Source organism: Suricata suricatta, chromosome 1 (assembly GCF_006229205.1).
Source record: "Suricata suricatta isolate VVHF042 chromosome 1, meerkat_22Aug2017_6uvM2_HiC, whole genome shotgun sequence".
NCBI classification, from domain to species: Eukaryota; Metazoa; Chordata; class Mammalia; order Carnivora; family Herpestidae; genus Suricata; species Suricata suricatta.
This window is the reverse complement of record NC_043700.1, coordinates 25,803,718-25,831,335: the sequence shown is the minus strand read 5'-3', so window position 1 is coordinate 25,831,335 and position 27,618 is coordinate 25,803,718.

Sequence of the window (27,618 nt, the reverse complement as noted above, 5' to 3'; positions counted from 1 at the left end):
TTTTTTCAGAGTATACATATAAATGAGATTATATAGTATTTGTTTTTCTTTGTCTGACTTATTTCATTCAGCAGAATGCTCTCAAAGTCCATCCATGAGGTTGCAAATGGGAGGATTTCCTTCTTTTTTATGGCTGGATAATATTTCATTTTACATTAATTGATTTTTGAATGATGAGTCAGCCATGCACACCTAGAATATGTCCCATTTGGTCAAGGTGTATAATTATTATTTTAATTTTTTAATTTTTCAACTTTTAAAACATTTTAAAATTATTTTCTCATTAAGTACTCTACACCGAACATGGGGCTTAAACTCATGATGCTGAGATCAAGAGTCACATGCTCTTCTGACTGAGCCAGCTGGACACCTCAAGGTATGTATAATTATTTTTATACATTTTTGGATTTGATTTGCCAATATTTTGTTGAGAATTTTCACATCTATGTTTATTGGTTTGTAGATTTCATTTCTTATAATGTCTTGATTTTGGTATTAGGATAAGGTTGGCCTCATATAATTGTTTGAAGACTTTGTTTCTGCATCTGTGTTTTGGAAGTGATTGTAGAGAATTGGTATAATTTTTTTCTTAGATATTTGGTAGAGTTCATCAGTTAACTCATCTGGGTCTAGTGCTTTCTGTTTTAGACGGTTATTAATTATTGATTCAATTTTTAATTGATATAAGCCTATTCAGATTATCTACTTGTGTGAGTTTTGGTAGATTATGTCTTTTAAGGAATTGGCTCATTTCATCTAGGTTATCAAGTATGTCCACATATCGTTGTTAAAAGTGTTCTTTTATTATCTTTTTAATGTTCATGAAATTAGGAGTGAAGTTTCTTTTTTCAATTTTGATATTAGTTATTTGTCTTCTTTCTTTTTTTTCCTTAGTTAACCTGGCTAGCGACACTAATTCTCTTGATCATTAAAAAAAAACATATGTTGGTTTCACTGATTTTTCTATTGATTTTTTAAAACATTTCTTTGATTTCTACTCTAATTTTTATTATCTCTTTTCTTCTATTTACTTTGGATTAAATTTGCTCTCTTTCTAGTTTCTAAGGTAGAAGCTTAGATTACTGATTTCAATCATTTAAAAAAAATTTATGTGTTCAATGTTATAAATTTCCCTTTAAGCCCTGCTTGTGCTGCATCACCCCTAGTTTTGATAAGTTATATTTTTAGTTTTTAGTGCAAATATTTTAAATTTCTATTGAGAGTCTTTTTTGGTACATGCGTTATTTAGAGGTGTGTTGTTTAATGCCAAGGAATTTGGGATTTTATAGTAATCTTTCTGTTGCTCATTTCTAGTTTAATTCTGTTGTGGTCTGAGCATGCTTTGTATGATTTTAATTCTTTTAAATTTGTTACTGTGTGTTTTATGTTCTACTTGGTGGCGAATCTTGATGAATCTTCTGGGAGAACTTGAGAATGTGTGTTCTGTTGTTGGATGATGTATTCTACAGATGGCAGTTACATCCGGTTGATTGATGGTGTTGCCCAGTGCAGTTACGTCCTTACGGATTTTTTGCCTGCTGTATCTGTCAATTACTCATAGTGGGGTGTTAAAATCTCCAACTCTAATAGGGGATTCATCTGTCTTTCCTAACTCTGTTAGTTTTTGCCTCACCTGTTTCGATGCCTTGTTGGCTAGGCACTTAAATTAAAGGTTGTTGTGTCTTCTTGGAGAATTGACCCCATTATCATGATGTAATGCTCTTCTTTATCTCTGATTTTTCTTGCTCTGAAGTCTGTTTTGTCAGCTATTCCTGCTTTCTTTTTATTAATGTGGCATGCTTTCTCCATCCCTTAACTCGGTCTATTTGTGTCTTTATATTTAATGTGGGTTTCTTGTAGACAACATATATTTGGGTCTATTTTTATTCATTCTGACAGTTTTTGCATTTTAACTGCTATATTTGACCACTGGCATAGTAAGTATTAATGATGTAGTTAGATTAATATCTACTATATTTGTTACTGTTTTCTACTTGTTACCCTTTTTCTTTGTTCTTTTTTTAATCTGCCATTTCTTTTCTCACATTTTTATTGAGCATTTCATGCTTTTTCCCCTCTCAGCATATCAACCAAACTTCTTTAAGTGGTTTTCTCTGAGTTTGTAATATTTACAGCTGATCTCAATCTTCTTTCTTTTTTTTAAAAAATTTTTAAATGTTTTATTTATTTTTGATACAGAGAGAGACAGAGCATGAGACGGGGAGGGGCAGAGAGAGAAGGAGACACAGAACAGGAAGCAGGCTCCAGGCTCTGAGCTAGCTGTCAGCACAGAGCCTGATGCGGGGCTTGAACCCACACACGTGAGATCTGACCTGAGCCAAAGCCGGAGGCTTAACCAACTGAGCCACCCCAGGCACCCCTAAATCTTCTTTCAAATAACACTATTTCCAGGATAGTACAAATATTTTATAACAGAGTATTCTCAAATCCTCCTAACTTGAAAAATCATGATATCATATATGCATTATTTGATTACTATCGAGGATAAATGATTATTCAATTGTGTGTCCTCTCTTTTTTGTTTATTGGTTGAAATGCAGGTTTTGCTTTGTTTCTTCACAACAAATCGTTGAATCGGGATTATTGTTTTAATGAGACTAACCAAGTCCAATTAGTTGAGTTTTATCTGAAGTCTTCTCACTTAGGCTAAGGAAAGAAAGGTGAATAGAAGTGCAGCCTTGTTGCAAACCTTCTGGTTTAGGTGAGCCTGATTGGCAATCAATTTATCTCTCTTGGACTTTACAACCTTGCCTTTTGAAACTCATGCTTTCTGAAGAGTAGAGACACTATGAAATATAAGATGTTGGCTGAAGTGATGATTTTTCTGAGTCAAATGATCAGTCCAGGAAGTTCCTGCATCTTTCTGGAATAAGGTTAGTACTTCAGACCTGTCGCTAAGGAAGAATCTAGAATGTTCACTTCCAAATGGCCACTTGTATTGTGACAGCCTCAGGCCTCCTACTTGTCCTCTTAAAACTGAGAGAACAAAGCAATTATATCTTTTTAAGAATTAAGAGACTTTTGGGATCCAAGAGTGTTAATTCTGTAATACCACAGCAGGAAACCCGCCTGTGGGGTGAGCATAGTTTTGGGGAAAGAGACCAGGCAGTTTAAGGACTGTTAGCCCTGAGGGTTGTTTTCTCTTTGCTATTGGGAGCCAGTTCACCTGGTTCAGTCAGCTGAAATTCAACATTGATAAATGACAGAAATGTCTCATCCTTTAAGATGAATTTAAAATAGGCTTCTTCTAGAAAATGCACTAAAGATGGCAGCCCTGTTTGAATGACTGTGACCTAACAAAGACTCATCACTCTCTTGGTGAAAGGACGGATAGTTCTGGGAAGAGAGTGCACAGGAAGGAGTCGGGGATTAAAGGTTTCCTGAGCAGGGAAATCTAAAGAACAAAATATATGAGTGAGATTGATGTATGAATGCAGGGTTGCAGGGTTCAGTCTCCTTTTTAACTGAACTTGCCCACTGGATGGGAATCTCTATCTAAAGAGTTGTGATCAATATTGGCAGTTTTTGTACGCTCCCCTGCTTTTTTAGGTCACTGTCTCGCCAGCCTGTTCCCACCCCCCAGTGGTGCGATGGTTCCCCCCCAAAAAAACCCCACCCTTTCTATGGAAGTTCCTTGGCCAGGTCTCAGTGTCAGGGAGAAGCCGGAGCCTCACACAAAGTCCAGGGTCCCTCCCTACCAACAGGTAGACTGAGGACTTTCGAGATCCTGAACCTTCCCAGGTTTATAAATGTAATTTCAGACTCTGAGGAGGGCAGAGGCAAGCTGGCCAAGGTAGGCGGAATTAACTGCATTCTGAGGTGGATATAAATCATTCTGGCATCATGATTCATTTGACATTTTGAGGCTGAGTCAATTCTCTTCGGCTTTGCCCTGGAGCTGCTGTGATGGAGAGTGAGGCTGCCGGCTGAGCAGTCATTTCCCTTTAAAGGTGGTGAAGGATGTGCAGGGGCCTCTGGACTTGGCAGGTAACAAACGAAGATGAAAACATGATACTCTCCATTGAGTAGTTTATAATATACTAGATGATTAAGCCAAAGATAAATAATAGTAGCAAAAATAAAAACCACAGTGGTGCTAGCTAACACTGTCCACTTACTACTATGAAGCATCATTATATTTATATGTCTTTTCATTATTATGGAGGATGCTGTGATGACACATGAAATTTCATGTGTCAATTTCACTGGGCTAAAGGTGCCCAGAGAACTGTTAAAACATTGTTTCTGGGTGTGTCTGTGAGGGTGTTGGCTCATCCACTTCCCTCGTTCTCAGGGAACTTGGACTTGGACTGAGCATCCCCTGACTTCCTGGCTCCCCAGCTTGTAGACAGAGGTTTGCAGGACTTGCCAGCCTCCACAAGCACCTGAATACATTCATGTAATAAATCTCGTGTTTTTAAATTGAGGTATAATTGACCTATAGTATTATATTCGTGTCAGGTGTACACTTCATGATCGGACATTTGTGCATGTTACAGAATGATTCCCACAGTAAGTCTAGTTCACATTCATCACCATACACAGTTACAAAGAATTTCTTTTGTGATCAGAGCTTTTACGGTCTGTTCTCTTAGCAACTTTTAGATATGCAATGCAGTGTTATTAACTAGAGTCACCATACTGTCCATTACATCCCCATGACTTACTTACTTTGTAACTAGAAGTTTGTACCTTTTGACCTTCTTCACCCATTTTGCTCACCTTTCTTCCCTGTCTCTGGCACCCACATCCCATGGACCCAGTGCCTTGTGGTCTGCAGCAATACCGTCCAGTAGAAATATGATGTGAGCCTTCAATGTAAGGTAAATATATATTTAAATTATTCCTAGCGACTGCAGTAAGTAAAGGGAAAAGGAACAAGTACAATTCATTTTAATACTATATTTCATTTAATCAGTGTATCTAAAATATTATCATTTGAACTTGTAATCTACACAAAAATTATGAGCTTTCTCATAATTTCTCATTATGAAGTTTCTACTTCCTGGTTTTCTTTTAAAAAAATTTTTAATGTTTATTTTTGAAAGAGACAGAGACAGAGCATGAGTGGGGGGGCCAGATAGAAAGGGAGACACAGAATCCCAAGCAAGCTCCAGGCTGTGAGCTGTCAGCACAGAACCCGACACAGGACTTGAACCCACAAACCATGAGATCATAACCTGAGCTGAAGTCAGACACTTAACCGACTGAGCCACCCAGGTGACCCACTACACTCAAATCTTTTGACAAGGTCTTCTGAAACTGGTGTGTATTTTATATTTATAATACAGTTCAGTTTGGACCAGCACCACTTGAAGTGCTTAGCAGCTGCAAGTGGCCAATAGCTACTGGACTGGGCAGTGCAAATCTAGAAGGCGTGTAGCTGGTTCACTTGCCTAGAGATGCATGTTCATTTGCTACCCATCCAAGTGAGCACTCTGCCAATCGCTGTTCTAGGTGTTTGGATGCACTGCTTAAGTCCAGAACTTGTATTTTACTGAGGGGAGAAGGGGACAAAAAATCATAAATACAAAAAAGCAGAGGCCCCTGGGTGTCTCAGTCAGCTCTTGATTTTGGCTTGAGTCATCATCTCACAGTTTGTGGGATTGAGCCCCACATTGGGCTCTGCACTGACAGCATGGAGCCTGCTTGGGATTTTCTCTCTCCCTCTCTCTCTGCCCCTTGCCTACTTTTGCTCTCTCTCTCAAAATAAATAAGTAAATTGTGGGGAGCGGCAAAGATCTCAGCTGCTTGGCCATTTGCTAGCTGGATATGTCACTCCCGGAGGGGAATTGCAAAAATAGGCAGGGAAGCACCACTCCCTGTCAGAGGAGACGCCAGAAGAACAAAGATCAACCGCCTGCAGGCAGGGTGGCATCGGCCCCTCAGGCGCTGTGCTAGAACACTTTAGTCTGGTTCCTCTTTTACTCCAGTCTTAATCCCTTAACCCTGTTTCCTAGCAACCGACCTAGGTCAGCTGCCTTGTTTTCCCACCTTGAAACCTTTATAAGAGACAGTTTTCTGAATAAAGCTCTCTCTTTCTTGCCTGATCGGAAACCGTGAGTTGTGTCTTTACTCTCTGTGCGTCCCCTTTCCTGCCCTTTCTCTCCCTCCCTCAGGAAAAGAACCCAGGAGGACTCTCCGCCCTGCCGGACAGGGTGGACGAGACTGGTACCGCCGAACGCCGGGGACGAGCGCGCCGGGACCTGGCATCGGTTAAGACAATTGGCGCCCAATGGAGGAACATTAAAACATTTTTAAGAGTCAGATGTCAAAGAGCGATATTGATATAAAGAAAATAAAGCAGAGTGAGGAGGAGTGTGATGGGAGGGTGGGCTGCTATTGAGATAGAGTCGTCATGGTTGGTGTCTCTGGAGAGGTGACATTGGAGGTGAGGTCTGTATATTAGGAAGAGGTGTGTCATGTGGCGGTGGGGAAAAATACACCCCAGGCTGCAGGGACAGTATATGAAGGGGTAGGGGGGCACTGAGCTCAGCATTTTGTGGATGAGATAGAAGACCAGTCAAGTGGGAGAGGGGAACGGGGCTGATCTGGGGAAGGCCCTGGAGCTTGTAGTACGGAGCTTAGGTTTTATTCTAAGAGCCATGGCAGCCAGGGGAGGGTTTTGAGCAGGCAGTCATGACTTGAGGGATGCTTTTCAAAGATCACTCTGGTGCCATGTGGAGAATGGGCTGTAATGAACGGAGCCTGAGGGAGCTGTCAGGGGGCCGGCTTATGCTGTGGTGCAGGGGAAGCTTCGGTGGCGGTGCAGGTCTTGAGTCTCCAGGCTATGCTGTGACACTGTGACGGTAGGGCCGGGCCCACAAGACTGTAAATAGGCTAGGAGGGAAAGGGTGGATTTGGGGATGACTCCAGTGTTGGGAACTGAGCAAGTGGGGGCATGAGGCCATTAACTGAGATGGGAAGGAAAGTACAGATGGGTTTAGGGGGAACCTCAGAAGTGTTCAGGGAGAGAATTTCTGCAAGAGGCACTAACCAGGGTTTAGGGAAAAACAGAGTAGAAATCCAGGCCTAGCTGCTGTCCAGGCCTCTCCCAGGGAGGGGTCTCACACAGAAGACAGGATGTATAGTTATTATTTTTTGCTGTCAAATTATATATCATATATATCATATTATATCATATTGTATCATATCATATTAGATTATATTTTTAATATAGTTTATTGTCAAGTTGGTTTCCATATAACACCCAGAATCACAACAGGTGCCCTCCTCCATGTCCGTTACCCCTTTTCCCCTCTCCCCCACCCCCATCAACCTTCAGTTCTCAGTATTTAAGAGTCTCTTATGGTTTGCCTCCCTCCATCTTCTTAACTATTTTTTTCCCCTTCCCCTCCCCTGTGGTCCTCTGTTAAGTTTCTCCTGATCCACATATGCGTGAAAACATATGGTATCTTTCTCTGCCTAAATTATTTCACTTAGCACGACACCTTCGAGTTCCATCCATGTTGCTACAAATGGCCAGATTTCATTTTTTCTCATTGTCCAGGATGCGCAGTTAAATGTGAATGTCAGATAATCAAAGAACAACTTCTTATATGTGTATGTCCCATGCAGTATTGGGGGAATATGTAATACTGAGTACGATTTATCTAAAATTCAAATGCTGTTAGGCATCCTGTGTTTTTGTTTGCAAAGCCTGGCAACCCTTCTCCCAGACCTGTTTTGCTAAGTATTTTGGAGTCTGGGGTGAGGTGAGGGCGAGCATTCATTTACTGGGTTGCAGTAGGGTCCCATGAGCTGAGGACCATGGGAGAGACCACTCTGTGTATCTCTCTCATATAGAACTTACAGTTTTTTTTTAAAAGTCCAATGTGGGGCTTGAACTCATGACCTTGAGAGTAAGATTGATGTGCTCTACTGACTGAGCCAGCCAGGTACTCCTAGAACTTACAGGGTGTTTTTTTTTTTTTAATGTTTATTTATTTTTGAGAGAGAGAAACAGAGAAAGAGAACACAAATGGGGCGGGGGTGGAGCAGAGATAAGGGGGACAGAGGATCAGAAGCAGGCTCTGTGCTGATGTGGGCTTGAACTCCAGAACTGTGAGATCATGACCTAAGCTGAAATTGGATGTTTAACCAACTGAGCCACCCAGGCACCCAGAACTTATAGTTTCTAAAGTGCTTTTATTACCATGATCTATTTTGATGCTTCTGTGGGGCTGACATGTCCCCCTCTTTTACATAAAGGTGAGGCCCAGATTGGTCAAATGACTTGCTCAAGACCACACAATAAGTAGGGAGTGGAGCCAGGACTAGTATGCCGGAGACGGTGTGTGCTTAGCCAGTTTGAAGCCATGCTTTCCCTTTCCTGTCGGAACTTTGGGGTCTTTTAAGTTCTGGTCTTGCGAGCTTCAGAGGAGAATGTGGTAAGTTAGCCTGTCCCACAGGGCATTGCCTTGGTGGCTGTGGTTGGTCAGGGTAGACTTGTGACCTGAATTGGCTCAACCACACTGGTGGGAAGGACTTATATGTCATGGTTGACGGAGGTGATTTCCCTGTTGTGCTCTCTATCCAGAAATAAATGAGGCTGTATACAGAACTCATTCCCACTGGCAGTCATGTAGCAATTATTTGGTAAACCAGCCTGGAATGAGGCTGATGAAGCGCAGAGCAGAGACAGAAAGGCCCTGGGTCCATGGTGACATCTTGAGCTGCTGGTCTTTGCCTGGCCTGGAGCCAGTCCCCACTGGGCTCGCAGTTATGTAAGAGACTAAACTGCTTAGTGGCTAAGCCACTTTGGCCCTGGAGTTTCTGATGCTGGTCACCCAAATCAGTCTGACTGTTGGAATGAAAATTGAGCTCCTCTTTCTCCAGTGTTGGCCCTACTACACCACATGGCTGCTGGATGCAAAGGAAGCCAAGTGTAATGGTTTGCATAGAATTATTCAGGACTAGCTTCAAAGATTAACACAATTCAAATAGAATTTTGAAGTGGGAGGAAGCAGAGGGGGGGCCCTAGGGGGTGACTGGTACTTGTGATTGCTCACAAGAGCATTTTCACAGGGGAGGCAGGCGGAGGTGACATTCGGGATGATTGTGGAGTCTTCTGCTTCAGAGTTGCAATTGATCCGAGGGCCCCCTGGGAATCCTGAGAAAGGAAGTGATGTGACAGAAATGAAGGCGTGAGAAATGCTCCCAGTTCATATGTTTTCTGGGAAGAACAAGCATACTTGATTCTTTTAGACACATAGGAAAGTTTCAAAAAACAAATAGAGAATGAGTGCTCTGGAGATCATTACCTATTGGGTGTTGTTCCTGCAAGGAGTTGCCTAGAAGGAATAAGTCCTCTTTCTGCTGGCACAGAGGATGCACTCCCCAGCTCTCTCGTGTTTGCACAGAGGAAAGTTTCGACTATGTCAAGACCCACACGGATCCTTCCTTTCCTTTAAGTGCCTTTGAACTGTTGCTTAGCTTGCCGTTGGGGAGGACTCTTTCAGAAAGGATGAAGGTTTTTTGTTTGTTTGCTGGGTTGAGTTTGGTTGGAGAGAAAGCAAGGCCTCAGACCCTGCCTGTAGGTCTCCTTTCTAAGGTTACCATGGTCCTGATGTCATGGGACGGGATGGGAAACCATGGGATGGGATCATGAAACAGTCAGAGTTGGGCTGCACTTTGTACTGGTGTGCTATGGCCGCTGTAACAAATCTCCCCAAACTTTGTGGCTTAAAATAAATGTATTATCTCAAGGTCTAGAGGCCAGTAGTCTGAAATCCAGGTATCGGCAGGGCCACACTCCCTCCAGAGGCTCTGGAGGATTCATTTCCTTCCCTTTCCCAGCCACTAGTGGCTGTGGGTGTTCCTTGGCTTGTGGCCACATCCATATAGTCTCTGCCCCCTTTTTCAAATGACCTTTTTTTCCTATCAGTGTAATGTCTCTCTGACCCCCTCTTACAAGGACATTGTCATTGGATTTACGGCCCACCCAGCTTATCCAGGATGATCTCACCTCAAGACCCTTAACTTAATTATATCTGCGAACACCCTTTTCTAAGGAAATTTGCATTCACAGGTTGCAAGATTTGCATAGATCTTTTTGAGGAGCCACCTTTCAGCTTGCTACAGGCCCCTTTTGGAAGTATCAAGTTATGCCATTTATATTCTTTGAGTCTCAACACTCTCACCCATGAAATGAGTGTACCGTCATGGACTTTCTTGTCTCACGGGTTTGTTAAGATCCACAGCTTTACCTGAGTGAATGATGAGGGGACTGGAAAGACAGGACGGGGTGGGATGAGAGAACAGTCACGATTATTTGGGTAGGCATGGGTTGCGGGGAGCAGGAAGGATTGGAGGACAAGGACAGTGTGGTGCAGCTCATCTTATGAGGAGAGGGAAGGAAAGTTCCAGAAGAAGCAGCTGGAGTAGGGGTTGGGGGGCTGGGTGATGCAGATCTTACTCAGACACACACACACATATACATATCTGTTTTCCCCTGGCTCCTTGGCTGGGAGCACCATCACTGTGAGCTTTGAGGGAGGACACTCAAGAAAAATGAGGAGCTAGAGGAGGATGTTAGGAAGGAAGATGAAAAAGGGTAAATAAGGAAGAAAGTGCTGTTCTTTCTCTGGTTACTTGTGAGGCTACAATGGAAAACCTCTGTTTGTTTGTTTGTTTAACCACAAAAGGAGAAAAGAAAGCAGCAGCTCAAGGGCTATGATCTCTTTTAGAGGATAGTGGCCTGGGACACTTGGGTGTCTTGGGAGCAAGAAGCAGACAGAAGTGAGGTTTCCTCAGGTTACACTCTGTGTCGTTGAATGTGGGTGCAGATTTCACTAGTGACAAAACCCAGGAGGAGCCCTGCTTTGGAGGAACAAACGAGAATACCAAGAAAGAAGGGAAAATGATGTTTATTGATTGTTTACTCTGTGAGGGCTTTTACACATGTCATCTTGCCTCATGACAATCTCGGAAAACAGTTCTTCAAATAGATGAAGAAAAATGAATAGATAAAGATGAATTTCTCAGGCTCAGAGAAACCCAGAGACTTGCCTGAGGTCACATGACAAAAATCCATCTACTCTAGGGCTCAAACTCAAGTCCATCTCCATTGAAGTTTATGTTCTAGCTATTCCCACTGGCTGCCCTTGAGGCTGTGAAGGATGTAGTCACCAACTGTGCTTATGTTTGGCATATTTTTACCTCTTACCTTAACTTGTATTTTCTCTCATATTTAAAACATAGATTTCAAAGAGAGGGAGAGGCAAACTAAGAAACAGATTCTTAGCTACAGAGAACAAATGAATGGTAACCCCAGGGAAGGTGGGGGGGGGCGGGGGGGTTGATGGGTGAAATAGGTGATGGAGATTAAGGAAGGCACTTGTGATGAGCACTGGTGATGTATGGAATTTTTGAATCACTCTATTGTAGACCTGAAACTAATATTACACTGTGTGTTAGCTGGAATTTAAATAAGGACTTTTTAAAAAATGTAAATTTCAGTCATCATTGTTTAGCAAACTTCTGTTATTTAACTGTTATTTTTTTGGTTTCATAGCAAAGGACAATTGGCGGGCCAAATGTGCTCACATTCATATTATTTCAAGTGTGTAAGGCAGTCCTGAGTGGCTCCCCAGACACAGTGTGCTTGGGGGTATCCAGCTTGTTGGAAAAGGGCATCTTACAGATTCCACCCTGTAATGTACTTGCAAATGTCACAGCTAGGGTAGCTTTGGCCTGATCCTGTCTCTTTATAATATTATCATTCAGGGTAGGGCCAAGAACATGACCTAAAATTCTGTATTAAGAATGAACAGTAGCGCTGGGGAAACACCGCCGCCAGATCGCGATGTCCAAAATGATTCCATTCAAAGCAACTTTGCACGCCGATGACGTTTCAAGAAAGTGAATTATCTACCTGAGTGGAGGACAAAAAAGAAAACAAGATGTATTCTTCCTCCAGGTCCAGGAAGATCAGGGGGCTGAGTCAGACAGCCTGTCAACGTGCTGGTCCTTAAGTGGTGTCATATTTTAATTTCACTGGAATTTCAAAGGTTTAGAAGGAAATGTTTCCGTTCCTGTCACAGCCTCAGCGTGGGTGCGGACTCACTGGCAGCCCTCACTCTCTGAGCTTGTAGCAGGCCGAAGGGAGGGGCCGTATTCTCAGGGGGAAGGTAGTTGGTCTCAAATACGAATTGATGGGTCTGGCTATGTAGACATGGTCCTCGTGCCAGTCTCCAGAGGTCTGCTATGAGCACCAAGGAAGCCTCTGAGGGTAGATCTGAACTGGACAAGAAAAATGCTGATATTATGAGAGGCAGCAACGGCAACCTATTGTTTATAGGCCAGGCTAAGGGGGGCTCCCGTAGCTGAGTCACCTTGCCTTTTCTTCCAACATGACATCCAAGTCATATGGGATCTGATGGCGTTAGCAGTGGAGACTGGATACAGACTGCTGGGCTCAAACTCTAGCTCAGAAGAAGAGGGTAATAATAGAGGCTAGGGTTTTGATGATTCAGTGAGTTGATATGTGAGAAACATTTACAGTGTCCAGCATGTTTTAAGTCCCATAGAAGTGTTGGTGCTTAGTCTTCTACACACAGATGAAGACATAAGGGTCAGAGGGATTAACTAAATCATATAACCTAGGTCCACCTACAGAGCCCTTTTTCTTTGCACCAGACTGCTCTCCTCTTCCTATGTGTTACTGACTCTGACCTGATTCTGAGCTGTTCTCTCCCAGGTCTTCAGCCTGCCCAGGCTTGCCCTACCTCAGCGGTGCCCAGTGGGGATGGAGGTGCCCACTTGAGCTCAGATCCTTCTTCTGGCTCACGGAACTCATATGTTCCTGACTCATTCACTGGTTCTCTTCAGTAACATTATGGTGTCCAACTAGATCATCAAGAAACTCCCAATAATAGCTCCCAGGTAGCTCTAAAATGCCATAAATATTTGGATTTACTTTGGGACCTTGTATGATCACCAGAAAGACATTCTGCTTTCCACTGGGACTCTGCCAGGCCCACAGAGGAATTTATCTGAGGTTCCTGCCTTACTGCCAGAGCTCAGGTGAAGCCTGGGGCTGGCTGGTGAAATGTCTGGGGAAAGCATAGCCCTAAAGAGACGAGAAGGAGGGTTCTGTCTTTGGTGGATGCTGTTAACCACCACTGAGCTACTGCAGCCTTCATTTTCAAAAGTGCAGAGAAAGTGTCACAAACAGAATAGGCAGACTGTGTGGATATATTACAAAGAATTTAGTCCAGTTGATTCATGAATAACTTGGGGAGTGGTGGACGGTCACATCATTTCACATTTTAAGCACAAATTAATTTATACTTGTGACCATTATTGAGAATTTGGGGGACAAAAAGGCCATAGTGTGTTACAACTTGATATGAACTCAAATATGCTAAAAATGAGCACAATCTTATTGAAAACTCCTAGGATTTTGGATTGCTTTTGTGCAAAGAACCAGACTACATGAAGTTGTCCTGAATATTTGTGTAGTGGTGACAGTAACCCAGAGGCATATATGGATGTGGTCATGGACTCCATGCTGTATCATGAAGGATGTAAGGATATCATATAGAATTGTCATCCAGGTCTTGCTCTGCCTCCTTGAAATGCATAACCATCAAGATGCAGGGTTAGCTATGGGCCTGTTGCTTTATTGGATGCTTCTTCTAAACTCTCTGCTAAAATACTTCTTGGTAAATTTGATAGGAAAGCTTTTGCTGTTGTTCTCTCATCTAGCCCTTTTTTCCTATAATGAGTACAGCTTGGAACTGGGAACTTTGGTTTGCTGATCCTTAGACCAAGAGTTCTGTGGGTTTGCAGGTAGCAGCTGGGAGAAAGGGGTGAGAGAGAGAGAGAGAGAGAGAGAGAGAGAGAGAGAGAGAGAGAGAGAGAGAGAGAGATTGAGAGAGAGATTGATCAGTCGATCCAGAGCATGATTTTGGAGCTGGGAGACTGGAGTCCTGGGGATTGGAACTGCAAGAGAAGAGAAAAAGACCCTCTGATGGAAGGCTGGGGAGAAATCAAATATTAAATGGAGATTCAAAGAGTCTGGTGTATGTGATACAAAACTCTCCTGTCCCTTCCCTAGAAAATTTTCAGCAAACTCTAATGCACACTGCTGTTGAGATGTGACTAGATTCTTTCTGGAGACTGGGAAGTTTGGGTAAGCCCGGCATCAAGACAAGCATACAAAAGTGACATGGGCATTCTAGGTGGGTGACGGGGATGTCACAATCACTCCTCAAACCACAGGATCTTGTTTAATGCATATACATACACACACATACACATATGCACATGGGGCTGCATAGACACAGCCTGTGTTTGTGTGTGTGTGTGTGTGTGTGTGTTTGGTGCACCAACTTTACCCATCTGATGCACACACATACACACACACATATTCACAGAGATGCATAGATACAGGCTGTGGGGTGTGTGTGTGTGTGTGTGTGTGTGTGTGTGTGTGTTGGTGCACTAACCTTACCCACCTAATGCACATGCACAACTACATAGGTGTCTGCAGCCATGCGTTCGGTGTGTTCACTTTACTTCCTAGCCTTGTCCCATCATTTACCTTTCTCCCTGTTTCCTCACATTTATTTTATTTGGACAGTCGCTATTTTCTAACTGGTTCCTAATCTCTCTGCTTGGAGCTTATGTGACTAAGCATAAGCTACAGGAGCACAGCCAGCGTCCTGGGGGACAGGCTATGCCCCTGTGTGCACTGTTACCCAGGCTGCTCAGATCACGTTTCTTTCAGCTGTATCGTAACTGGAAGGAGTGGGATTAAAAGTAACATTGGCTAAGTGACTATGAAAACTCCTGCCCCCTGATGTCTTCTTGTGCAGATGCTTGTCGCCCCAGTTTGCATCCCTCTGCCGGGAGGGGTGTTTCTCACTGGCGATGCTGTCTGTGGTCTTATGCATCCCGAGGCCAGGCTTCCTTAACTTCTGTTAAGTGTGGCTTGATCAGATAAAAGCTATTTTTGCTCTGGCTCTGCTAACTTAGATTCCATCTCTGATTACATTAAAGGAACTGCCTTCTTTTTCCTTTGTTGCTAAGAAATGGCTTTTCCTTTCAGATTGACTTTCTTTTTTTTTTCGAAGAAGAAGAAGCTCCAACCTACACGACACTTGATAGTTTAAAATGAGCCAGAGATCGGTAGCTCCTATTAGAAGCATAAAGCGACCCGCCAAGTGTCTTCAGGGGTCCATGGGGCCTGTCTTTTTGCTCAAAACCCAAGTGCTATTTTAGAACAAAGGAGACTTCTTCTCTTTGGCAAACACTGATCTACTGCTTGGTTTTTCCAATTATGGGCTAGGCTCCCCCTGCCCATGAGTCAGCTAATCAGACTTTTATTAGTCTTGCTATCTCATGCCCAGGGCTCCTAGCTGAATGCAGGCATCTGTGGGGAGAGGAGGGCAGGCATTTACTGGAGCCTGCATCCCACTCTGATCTATGAGTCAGGAGTCGGACTGGTCTGCTCACCTGCTGTGGAACAAAATGCATTAAGAGCCTTCTCCTCCAGATCCTGTGTGTGCGAGTGCATGTGCTTGTGTGTGTGTGTGTGTGTGATCCCTAGTGTGGTAGGCACCTGGGCTGCAGGGCCAGCTGGGAGCAGCTAACACAGGGCACAAATGTCGATCTCACACAGGCTCTGTGGGTGGTTCATGCCTCGCCTCTTCCAGCAGTGCTGGTTTCCACACCTAGGGCCATTGTTGGCTGGTGTGGCCCTGGGGATCAGAGTGGGTTTAGTTTTGTGACAAAACTAATTCACAAAATTCTATTGTTGCTGAGGAAATTATTACATGAAAGCTGGGCTTGGGGAAGCTGGTGTGTGGGTAGAAATGCACCGTTTTTTCTTGGGAGTACACATGGCCTGGCACTGAGGAAGCTTCCGGGTCTCTGCAGACTAGGCTGGCTCCAGCCTGTTCTCTTAGCAAGGCCTGCCTACCTAGGTCCCAGCAGAGGAGCAGAGGCTGGAGCTCATCATCTCCACACCCCTGGAACATGGGAAGCAATAACTCAGGCTTCGCTGGATGTTGGTGAAGAGGGAGAGACACTAGGTTATTGAGTCTGCTGACTTGAGAATAGAACACTGGTTCTCTAAGTGATTTGGACAAATTCAAATGTGTGTGTGAATGAACATCCTGATATTTTCTTGCTCCCATACAGATTCTGGTTTTCTTCCACAACTCTCTATTCTTCCCTCTTGGCCAGAATCCTGGAACCCTGAGCCCAGCTCTAGTCCTCAGGGCTCTGGGCTTTTCTAGGGCAGTCTAGATTCCGTTGACAAGTGGCGGCAGGACCCTGATGGGACAGAGGGACTGGGAGACATGCATCTGGACTCGGAACTTGGAATGAGCTCTCTTAAGGAGCTACCTGAGCATGGAGCTTCCTGTGTGGTGTGATCACCTTACAGGTTCGACGTCTAAACATGTGTATTTTTTAAAAATATTTTATGAGAAACTTGGGCTGATTGCCCAAGAATTGAAACATAGATGGATGAACCTAGAGAGTGTCTGAACTTGTGGAGAATACTGATGACTCCAATTATTATTTTTTTAAAAAGCCCAGTGAAGCCTAAGTTTTACAAAAAATAAAAGCTTTTCTTTAGAGTCTTCTGAACACTATAGTGGCACATTATATTGACTAACAGCTGACGCAAGGAGAGAACAAAAAGAGAGAAGTCGTGGTGGGTGAATCGTAGGCTCTAAGCAGCAGCAATTATGCAGGGCACACAGAGCTCGCCAGCACAGCTCTGTTGTGGAGGGAGGGAAGGGGTAGAAACAAAGAACAGGGTGCTTCTGTGCAGAGGGTTGTGTCTACATGGCCAAATGGCCTGCGTAGGAGGGTAATCACGAAAGCTGGGCCAGCAGAGACCTGGGAAGTTTGACGTGTTTGTTTCTTTTTCCAAAAGTGATTTCAATTTATAGAGCAGTTCTTACTTTAACCATGTCTGGGGTGAAACCAGTCTCTAAGATTTTGAAATCTTAATGAATGGTAGCTAGGAAAGACGGTTTAAAAGCTGCTAGCCATTTTGGTGAAAGCGTCAATTTACTTTCCCCAGAGACATTGCTGTTTTCTGAAAGCCTCTGCATGGGACCCTAAGTTGACCTATGTCGAAGCAGGTAGCTACTGTTTGGAGGGAGAACTGGGTGGCAGTCAGATGTAGATGTCTTATGCCAAGACATCTTATAGCAAGATGCAGTAATCTGCTTGGTAATGTTAACCTAGGGGCATGGTTGCAGTAGATCCAGGCCTCTCATGAGAGAGCAAGAACATTTCTCTCTCGGGAGCCGGAGCAGACTGGAAACTCAGCAGGAAGGGAGACTAGATAAGGCTGTTCTGACACCCTCTTGTTGCAGTTGTATTCCAAGTGCCCGTCTTCTATTTCTCTTCGAGTAGCCCCAAACCTTCAGTCAAGTCTTGTCCACATTTTCCAGCTGGTATCAGCAATTCCTATGGGGAGTCAAGGGATGGCTCCTGTCTATTTATGGGATGATGAGTCAAGGAAAGAGCAGCTGAGATGACCCACAGCTGAAGGCTGGGGTTTCAAAGAGTAGGTCACTGCAAGAGGCTCGGCAGTTGGTCAAGGGGGCAAGCTGCATCATGAATAATTAGAAGAATATAAAAGAATTCTTAATGATGATGGACGTTGTCTCAGAAGTACTTGGGAAGGGAAACTGGGTGAGACATTATACTTTATACAGCAATGGGGTGGATGTTTGGAGCCAGTGAACTTTGTGATATCCACAGACATATGACTTCACAGCCTGATGGAGTCTGGGGCTTCTCATCTGACTAGGAGCATCCCAAGGTTTCTAATGGCCAGGCTTGGTTAACTAAGACTATCAGGGCAACTCCATCTTTTCAAGTTTTTGACTTTGCTTTGAGTTTGATCACCATGCGCTCTGCCCACAGGCTTTGTTCTGGTCTGTTTTAGTGTGTTGGGATACCTCTCCTAGGTCCTAGTTAAATAGAGAACTTATGGAATAGAGTTTGATCACTGCATGTCATGGTGATTAATTAACTCATTTCCAGCTTCTGCCACAATCATCACCTCAGAGAAGGAAAGGGTGATTTTTACTGGTGGTGTGTAAACACCTAATGTAAAATAATTTTTAAAATAGCTCATGTATATTAAACTTCTGCTTTATGCTGGACATTGTGCTAAGGGATTTTAAATGCGTGATCTAATTTAGTCTTTACCAAGGCCCCCATGTGGTTGAGACTATGTTAGTGTTAGGGAAAACAATGAAACTAAGGAAACTGAGGTACTTTGCCCAAGGTCACTGAGGTGATAATTGGCAGAGCTGAGACTCGAGCCTGGGGCTGGTGAATGCTGGATTTGACAGTGCTAGGAGGACTGGTGTGTTGCCAGTGCCAGATTACAAGGGGAGATTACAAGCATTGGCTGTGCATCTGGGAACTCAGCAGAGGCTGTTAGAAATCGTACACCAGCCTTGGGAGCTGGAGAGTCAGGTGATGGCAGCAGCACATTAGAAAGTCTACAAAGGAAGGGAAACAGAACTTGCTAAAATACAGGACTGAGTCAGCCACTGTATTTATGTCACATTAAGATAAAATTATAGTCTGATCCACACCTTGGAGGCACAGGATGTGACAAAGTCGGAAGCACAACACAAGTTTATAAGATTCACTATTTTTGGCTGGTTTTTTCCTTTCAATTAGTCTCTCAGGTTCTAATCCAGTTCCCCCTCCCCCCATCTTGGATTCCAGTAATTTCTTTTCCACTCTGCCCTGGTCTCTGTCTCATTCCCTAGTAAAAGTTATCTGCTTAAAGTCCATCTCAAAAACAAGGCACACCTCAAGGGTACTGGTGAGGTGGAGAGATTCAGAAGTTCAAGACCTTCATCCAGTTCCTTAGAGGCAAGGAGGTGGGAGGAATATTCCAGGCCAACCACATCATCTCCCCTAAAGGTCAAGGCTCCTTCATCTACTGGCAAGTTCAAGGACCTGAGGCTGAACTATCACATGTCATTACTTTTTTCATTTTCCCAGAGGGAACGGAAAATGAATACTATATATCTACTACATGGAAAGATAAAAATGACTCTAGAACAGATTATTTGTTAAAAAATATTAATGTTTATCACCTGAATCCTCACTGCAGGAGCCCCAGGGAAGAAACTCAGAGAGTAGTGTTTCATGAGTGTAAGCAATGACTGCATTACCGTCTTGGTATTCTGTTGGTTTATGTAACACTAGATTTTTTTTTAGGGTTCTCAAAACCCAGACTCGAATGGAAATTACTCATATTGATTATGTGTGCATATGTCTTAGTTTAATTCTTGGAAAGCGTATTGGTAATGAATTATATCTGAGACTGTAACTGCAGTGTTTGGTAGTCTCAGGCTTATTAAATTTCACCTGCCATCCTGGGTCCTACTGAGTCCTTCAGTGACCTCAGTAACTAGGTGGTCTCTCAAAAGCCACAGTTGCTGTACGGTTGAAATTTTGGTACTTAGTATGCCTACAGGGTCATACAGCCTCAAAGGAAGTCTTTTTAAGAAATCTGTGGTTCCAGTTATGTGTACCTCACAGGGCAGTGGTGGCACCTGCTATATGAGGGCTGAGTCTGCCCACATCCAGAGAGCTTAGTAGACACCTACCCAAATTTGTTAAAAAAAAAACAACAACTCACCCACACAAAGAACAAAATCCAACCACAAGCTACAATATCAGTAGAAGACTTTAATGTATCAGTTAGAGAATTAGAATTAACAGGACATCATACATCAGAGTAGCCTAATTAAATGGATCAGTGTGTGAATTCCTGTTTGCTCATCAGTTCTATTGATTTGTCCTTAATTCTGACCAGCTGTATATTCTTAGCTTGTATTGGGCCTCAAGAGCTGATGGTTTCTTTTTTTCTTAACACATCTACTCTTTTAAAAAATGTCTATTTAATTTTGAGTTGGGGGGGGAGCGATTGGGCATGAGCAGGGGAGGGAGAGAGATAAAGGGAGACAGAGGGTCTGAAGCCGGCTTTGTGCTGACAGCAGAGAGCCAAACCCACTAACCATGAGATATGACCTGAGCCAAAGTTGGACGCTTAACTGACAGAACTACCCAGATGCCCTAAAATGTCTACTCTTAATTTTGAAAAAAATGGCCTTCCACAGTTAGCTTTATCCCGCCTTTCAGTGTGAAGCCTTCCTGGCCATCCTAGCAATTTGTCACACCTTCCCAATGTTGCCACTGAGTATGCCATTGTGGGGTGTATTAATTGTTCAGCTGTGGATGCCCGCCCCTATGTCCCCATCCCTCCCAGACCATGGGCTCCTCAAGGGAAGGGCTGAGTTTTACCTTTGTATCTCCAGCCTCTAGCACTTTACCTGGAGCATGAGCCCCTCAGTAACCATTTGTTGAACAAATAGTGGATCATAGTGGATGAACTTTCTACACATAGCACTTTACTTGGAACATTATTTGTTGAACAAATAATGGGAAATAATGAGTGAATTTTCTGCTCCTGTCTTTGTCAAAATTATAGACTACAAATTAGTTTTTTTAAGGGGATATATTTTATCCTGTACCTGTTACATTCTATCAGTCTAAAGACACCAAAACCATTCAGCAGGTATGTACTGCTAGAGCATCATTTCCAAAATTAGCCTTAGACTTTGTCCACTTGAGTGTATGTAACTGACCTTCCTATGAGACAAAAACAACTGTATTTATTTCAAGTGGACTGGAGATAGGCAGAAGAGAATGAATCCATGCCATGTAGGCCAACTAACTGAAATAAAAGGTGGATTTACAGCTACTGTTAGAGTCCTTTAGAAGAAAATTTCAGTGCAGATTCAAGTTGCTTTTAGCATTACTTTTAAAATGTTTATTTTTGAGAGTGAGAGAGAGTATGAGTTGGGGAGGGTCAAAGAGAGAGGGAGACACAGAATCTGAAGCAGGCTCCAGGCTCTGACTGTCAGCACAGAGCTCGATGTGAGGCTTGAACCCACGAACCGTGAGATCATGACCTGAGCCAAAGTCAGATGCTTAACTGACTGAGCCACCCAGGCGCCCCTACTCTTAGCATTATCTTAAGAGACACCTTCCCAAGCTTGAGTTGCCACCTTATCTTTGTCAGCCTCTACTGGGATGTATTTTGATTATAGATCCGCTTTATAAACTTCAGTTTAACAAACCACCTGAAGTTGTTTTGAAATATTTCTTAGAAACCATATTTTGGGGCCCATTAAACTTTACTTGGTGGAAGACAAAACTCAAGATAGGAGAAGCCGAATACTTGGGAGTTTCAGTGAGAGAGCATTTATAATTGGCAGAAATTACAAATAGCCCAAATCCCATTTCCCAAAACAGAGCTGTCAGGGGTCCAGCTGAACAGTTCAGAAAGAATTTGTTTCACACTTTGCTTTTTTGGGTTCACACAGGAAGGGCAGGGGACACAGTTGTGCCTGTATAGTTTTATGTTTGTTATTGTCAGGCCTTGATAAATCCTGCATAAGAGGTCACGGAGACCAGAAATTGCACGTTCCGTCCCTGAGTGGTACATTTGCAGATCTAATCTCTTCAGGCGGGCAGGCCTAGAGGTAGTGTGTGACCCCTAAGCTTGATATCTGAGGCACGCTGCCCCTCACCTCCTGCTGGCTTTCTGCTCTGGCTCCTGGTATCTCAGACTTTTCCTTTTCTTTCCTTTCCTTTTTTATTAAGAGATAATTGATATATAAGTTTAAGGTGTATAATGTGTCAATTTGTTGCATTTTCATATTGCAATATGATTATCCCTGTTGTGTTAGCTAACACCTCTACCTCGTTTCATAACTATTGTTTCTTTTTTTGTGGTGAGAACATTTAAGGTTTAATCTCTTAGCAACTTTGAAGTTTATAAGACAGTGTTGTCATTGACTACCATCCTATGCTGTGCATTAGATCTCCAGGACTTAATTCATCTTCTAGTGGCAAGTTTGGACCCTTTAACAATATTTTCCCAACTCCCCTCCTCACCCCCAACCTTCACTAACCACAATTGCACTCTATCTATGGGTTAAGTTTTTTAGATTCCATATGTAAGTGGTATTATGCAGTATTTGTTTTTTTCTGAGTAATGCCCTTAAGGTCCATCCGTGTTGTTGCAAATATCCTTTCTCGTGGCTGAATAATATTTCATTATAGGTGGATAGACAGACAGATAGATGGATGGGTCTATACATAGATACCACATCTTCTTTATCCATTCATCTGTCCCAGTGTTGCCTTGATTGTGGAGCTAACCCTAATGCATTTGCTAAGACGTTGGCACTCTTCTTGTCCTAGATATCTGGATCGGACCCTGTCCCTCTCTCTGCTGCCTTGGGTCAAGGAAGGTGGACCCTTTTTGTTCCCAGAGCTTGCTGTTCGCCCTGTTGCTAGTGGTGGCACTAGTTAGAATCTCCAACACAGGGAGAAGTGATACTTGCTTGTCTGATATCTACGTTGTCACATTGCTGTGAATATTGTAACTGGTTTGGGAATCACTCTTTTTATGAGTCAGTCATAAAGTTGGATCAGGCTCTAATGCAAACCCATGTAGTCCTGTCTCTGCTCTCTGACATCCCAATAAGTCTTGCAATCATGCCTGCTTACATCATGATAATAGCTTTCTGTTTGGGGAGAAACCAAGGATTAAATGAGATGTTTGGATTACGTACCTATTTCAGTGGGCTCTGTCTGTTTCCCCCATCATTTTTCTTGTCGCCATGGAGAACTTAAATTTTCTTTCTTCCTTTTGCTTTTGGTTAACCATTTTGTTACATGTTGCAAAGGGGGACAAAGGAATCTGCTGTTCTACTCTAAATTGCCTGGAAAATGAAATCAAAGCCAACTTGGCTGTTTTCTTTTTTCTTGGTAAAGTTTAATTCTTATGCTTTCGTCATGGCCCCAAATGAATGACCCATCCGAGACAAAGAAAGCCTGAAAGTTCAGGACAAGGGAGGGAAATGGGGGGTGGGTGGAGGTCAAACATTGCCAATACTAGACTTAATTTGCCCAGCAGGAGAGCCATAGCTGTGGGTGATGTGGGCAGAATGATTTTTAAAAGAAAGCAAACAAGTGGAGACACAAGTTGGGAGATTGAATTTGGTTTTGTTTGTTTTGTGTGCAAAATGAGCCTGTGTGGGAAACAGAGACATTATCCATGAAGAATGCTAGGTAATTTATGTTGCTTCCTTCCATCAATTACATTCTGTGAGTTCTGAGTAGAATTGTGTTCCATTGAGTTACAGCCTTTGCACTTCCAGTCTCTACAGAAATGACTCTCTAGAGTAATTTCATAACCTGCACTGACAAAGATATAATTCATACTGTGTTGCCTTTTGTGAGGGCTTAAAAAAAAAAACCATGTACCATTTCACATTTATTTATTTATTTTTAAGTTTGACTAAGGAAAGGAAAAATGCATTTCTCCTTCCCACTAAATTATAAAACCAATAGACTTAAGGGGAAAAGGCAAAATCAGTCTTCCCAGCCTTGCACAACAAACAAACAAACAAACAAACAAACAAACAACATGAATCACACGGATCATAGTTTTCTCATATGAAAAATGACAGGATTGAACTTCATCACTTCCAAATTCAATTTCCACTTCTACAAAGTCTCAGAACCTCTGGTTCTAGGTTTATTTTTTCCCCAGGAATGTGACTACTAAATGAAAATAGAAAGTTCCTCTAGAGACTTTTCTTTAGCTGAGAATTCCTCTGTTGCAGATGGCTTCCATAGCATCCTGGCCACCCAGCTTCCTCTGTGTGATCCAGCAGAAAATAGAAAGGAAAAGTGTAATTTAAGGAAGGTTTGGGCTTAGTAGAGGATCCCCCTGGCAGGTGGGAGGTAAGATGGTGGAGAGTCAGAGCCCCCACATCTGCGTGGCTGGGGACCGGAGCCAGCAGCACAGGGATCTGTGAGATCTAACAATGGGGAAAGCACCCCAAGGAAGATGAGAGGTGACAGGAGCTAGGAGATCCTGCCAGTGAGGCCAAGGGGCCAACAGCCTGGGGATGATGTTGACTGGGGAGGCAGCGTGCTGCTTTGCCTTTGTCACCCCATTTCTGTATGGCCCAGTCAATAGCCAACAGACTGGAGTCTGCCCTGTGGGCTGACAGGAGACCATTATTGAAAACAGCTCCCTGTGGGGAGGCGGGGGATGTGGATCATTCTCCTGGCCCAGCTGATTTCCACTGAAGGGCAGAACGGTCTTTTTGAAGCCTTGGGATTGGTCTGAAGCTCCCTAGTTCACAGATCTGTGAGCTGGTGGTATTTGTTACTGTCTGTCTCTCAGGCACCTCTGTTTCTAAACAAACTTGCATATTTCCTTCTCTGTCAGGGTATTAAAAATCTTTATAGACACTCTAACTATTGGGTTCTTTCAAACATATTATAATAATTTATAATTTGCTTATGAAATTGGCTACCTATTTAATCTACATTTGGCCAAGACTTCCTACTGATCAGCTGGCAGACTTGAGAATTCTTCTGCAGTGAGAACAATCTAATGTAACATACAGATTGTTTTCAGAGGTCCTAAAATTGTATGGATAATAAATTTAAAAATGGAAGAAGTTGACATACTGTTGTTTCACTGAGCATTTACCAATTTTTTTTAAATGTTCTGGAACCCTAATTTTCTTTAGCTTGTCAATGCCCTTCAACCAAAGCTCACCAAGAACATTTCCATATCTGAACTAGTGAGATTTATTACTTGTTGCCGTGAAGGAGACTATACACCATGGAAACCATGGGGTATCTGGAGAGAAGGTGATAAAAAGGAGCTTTCATGGGATTTGGGCTAGTGTTAGGGGAATCAGGAGAGAGTTCAGAGAAGTGGTGCATTGCTCTGGATTGGGAAGTGGGGTCATTCCAATTGGATATCTTTATAAATTTTATCTAGAAGGAGGGCATTTAGTGGAGGCTAACATTGTAATAGGTACAGCAGCCATAGTCCCGTTTTAGCCAGGACAAGGGGATGTTTGGTATGTTTTGGCATGGACAATGTTCATGTATTGTCTGCATTTTGAGATGATTATAGAGTGGTCTTGTTTTGTCTTGATTCGTCCTACTTACACAATGACGTTGTCTGATGCAGGTGTTCTGTGAAATTGTTTATGTTCAACAGGAGAACATCAAGGTTCTCATATGGGCTGCTTGAATGGGCTTCTCTTACACACAGCTCCTGTGACCCTGGCTACAAATGAGGAAGATTTGGAACAATGCAGGGAGAACAAGTGGCCGTCCAGGGTCACCCTCTTTTACACTCACCCAGGAGGGGGCGGGAAGAGTAAGAGTGTTCTGCGTGCGGGGGAGAGGTGCACCCTGGCAATAGCCTGGCGCATCTGGTAGGAGTGAAAGTGATTTAATGGAAGCAGATACAGCTAAGTTCTTTATAACACCAGGAAAAACTGGTGTTATTGTCTTTTGTTTAGAAAGAGTGCAAAAGTCCAACGTGTTTCTCCGGGTCATAAAGCATGTCAAGAACATCATAAAAAGAGTGGTCATTGGTTTCGGGTTTTCATTCATCTTTTCCCCTCTCACTTAGAACTTCTAGAAACTTTTATTGTTTATGCCACTTTTGGTCCCCTGTCCTCTGTTCCACTTTTTATTTTGAAACATTTTTATTTTGAAACTTTTAAGCCTTCAGAATAGTTGAAAGGGTGAACTCAGAGTACTCTTAACCCAGATTCACCAAATGTTGACATTTTGCTACACTTCCTTTCTCTGCCAAATTATTTGGAAGTAAGTTTTAGACATTACGACATTTCGCCCCCAAATACTTCAGGATATGTGTCCTAAGGTCAGGGTCATACTCTCTTACATAATTGCAAAACTGTATGTAGGTGTGAACGTGTGTGTGTGTGTGTGTGTGTGTGTGTGTGTGTGTGTGTGGTATTGAGATCTTTCTTCTGAGCCATTTGAAGATAAGCTGACAACAAGATGCCCCATCGCCCCTGAATATTTTAGGGTGTATTTCCTATAAACAAGAATAATCTCTACAGATCTACAATGTAATCACCAACACCAGGAGATTAACAGTGATCTGTTACTACTATCTAATACCCAGATCCCATTCAGATTTCTCCAGTAGTGCCAATTATGTGCTTCATAGCAACAGAATCTCATCCAAAATTGCTGTTACTTAGTTGTCATGTCTCCTTCAATTTGTGACAGTTCCTCACTCTTTCTTTGACTCTCATGACTTGACACTTTGGAATTGTATAGGCAGGGTATTCTGTCAGATGCTCCTCAATGGGATTGTCTCATGTTCCCCCTTGATGAGCTGCTCAGGAGTGATACAGGCTCAGGAGTGATTTACCACGTTACCATACAGATGTCCTCACTTTGCCCAGGCTCTGACTCCCTGCCCCAGGCTACTCCTTTGCCTTGCTTGGGCTCACATAACCTGTGCCAGGATATCTTCCTCCCTCACTTGGGTAAGTGTGGCTTAAAGAGGGTAGGCTGGCTTCCTGGGCTGGTTACTGTAGAAAATGGGCTTGTTTTCTAGGCTGACTGGTGGAGATATAGGTCAGAATTCTATTTTTACATATTGTCTGCTTATTATTTATTTGGGTTTTTAGTCTTTCAGTAAAATGACACCTAATGACTCTTCTCTTTACTTTCCCCTTGTGTTAGTCTGAACTCTCCAGAGAAATAGAACCAAAAAAATATATATACATATAGGAAGAGATTTATTATAAGGAATTGGCTTACATGATTATGTAGCTGGTGCATCCAAAATGTTAGGGTGGGCCAGCAGGCTGGAGACCCAGGGGAGCAGATGTTTGAGTCCAAAGGCCATCTGCTATAGAACCAGGAAAAGCTAGTGTTATGGGTGAAATTTGAAGGCAGTCTGCTGGAGAATTCTCTTTTGCTTGGGGGAGAGTCATCTTTGTGTTATATTCAGGACTTCAACTGATTGCATGAGGCCCACTCACATTTGGGGGGGCAATTTCCTTTACTCAAAGTCCACTATTTAAATCTTAACCTCATCCAAAGCGCTATCATGAAATATCCAGCGTAATGTTTGACCAAATATCTGGGCACCTTGTGGCCCAACCAACTTGACACAAAATTAACCATCACAATTCCCCTAGCTAGTCTTTTAGAAATATGTGAAGATCTGCCAGTGACTTGCTCTCTCTCAAGCTACACCCCTACTTCATGTTAATCCAACAAAGTGATATGAAGTCTTGAACTCTCCTTGGCTTCTCTAGGGGCTCATGCAGACCCACCTCTGTGTCTGTGGCAGGACTTGTGAGTGGAAATGTCTTCCACGGGGCCCTCATTCCAACTGGATGTGAGGAGAAGAGGTAAATTCACTGTTATAGGAAAGGACAAGTTTTCCAAATGGAAGGGGTGGTGATATTATGCATGTTCTTTCATGTTTACTTGCCTTTGGGCCAAATGGGCTCATTTCAGCTTCTGGGAAGGCCTGAGCCAATCATGATAGCAATGAGGTAGGCAGTTTAGAAAACTGAACAGGATCCCTCAGAGCCTTTGACTGGGGGAATCTCCCAGTGCCCCTGGGAGATCAAAGTGGAGAACAGGATGGTACATTTCTCTTCTGCCTTGACTCACTAGAGCTGATAGGGTAGAGACTGAGCAGCTCAA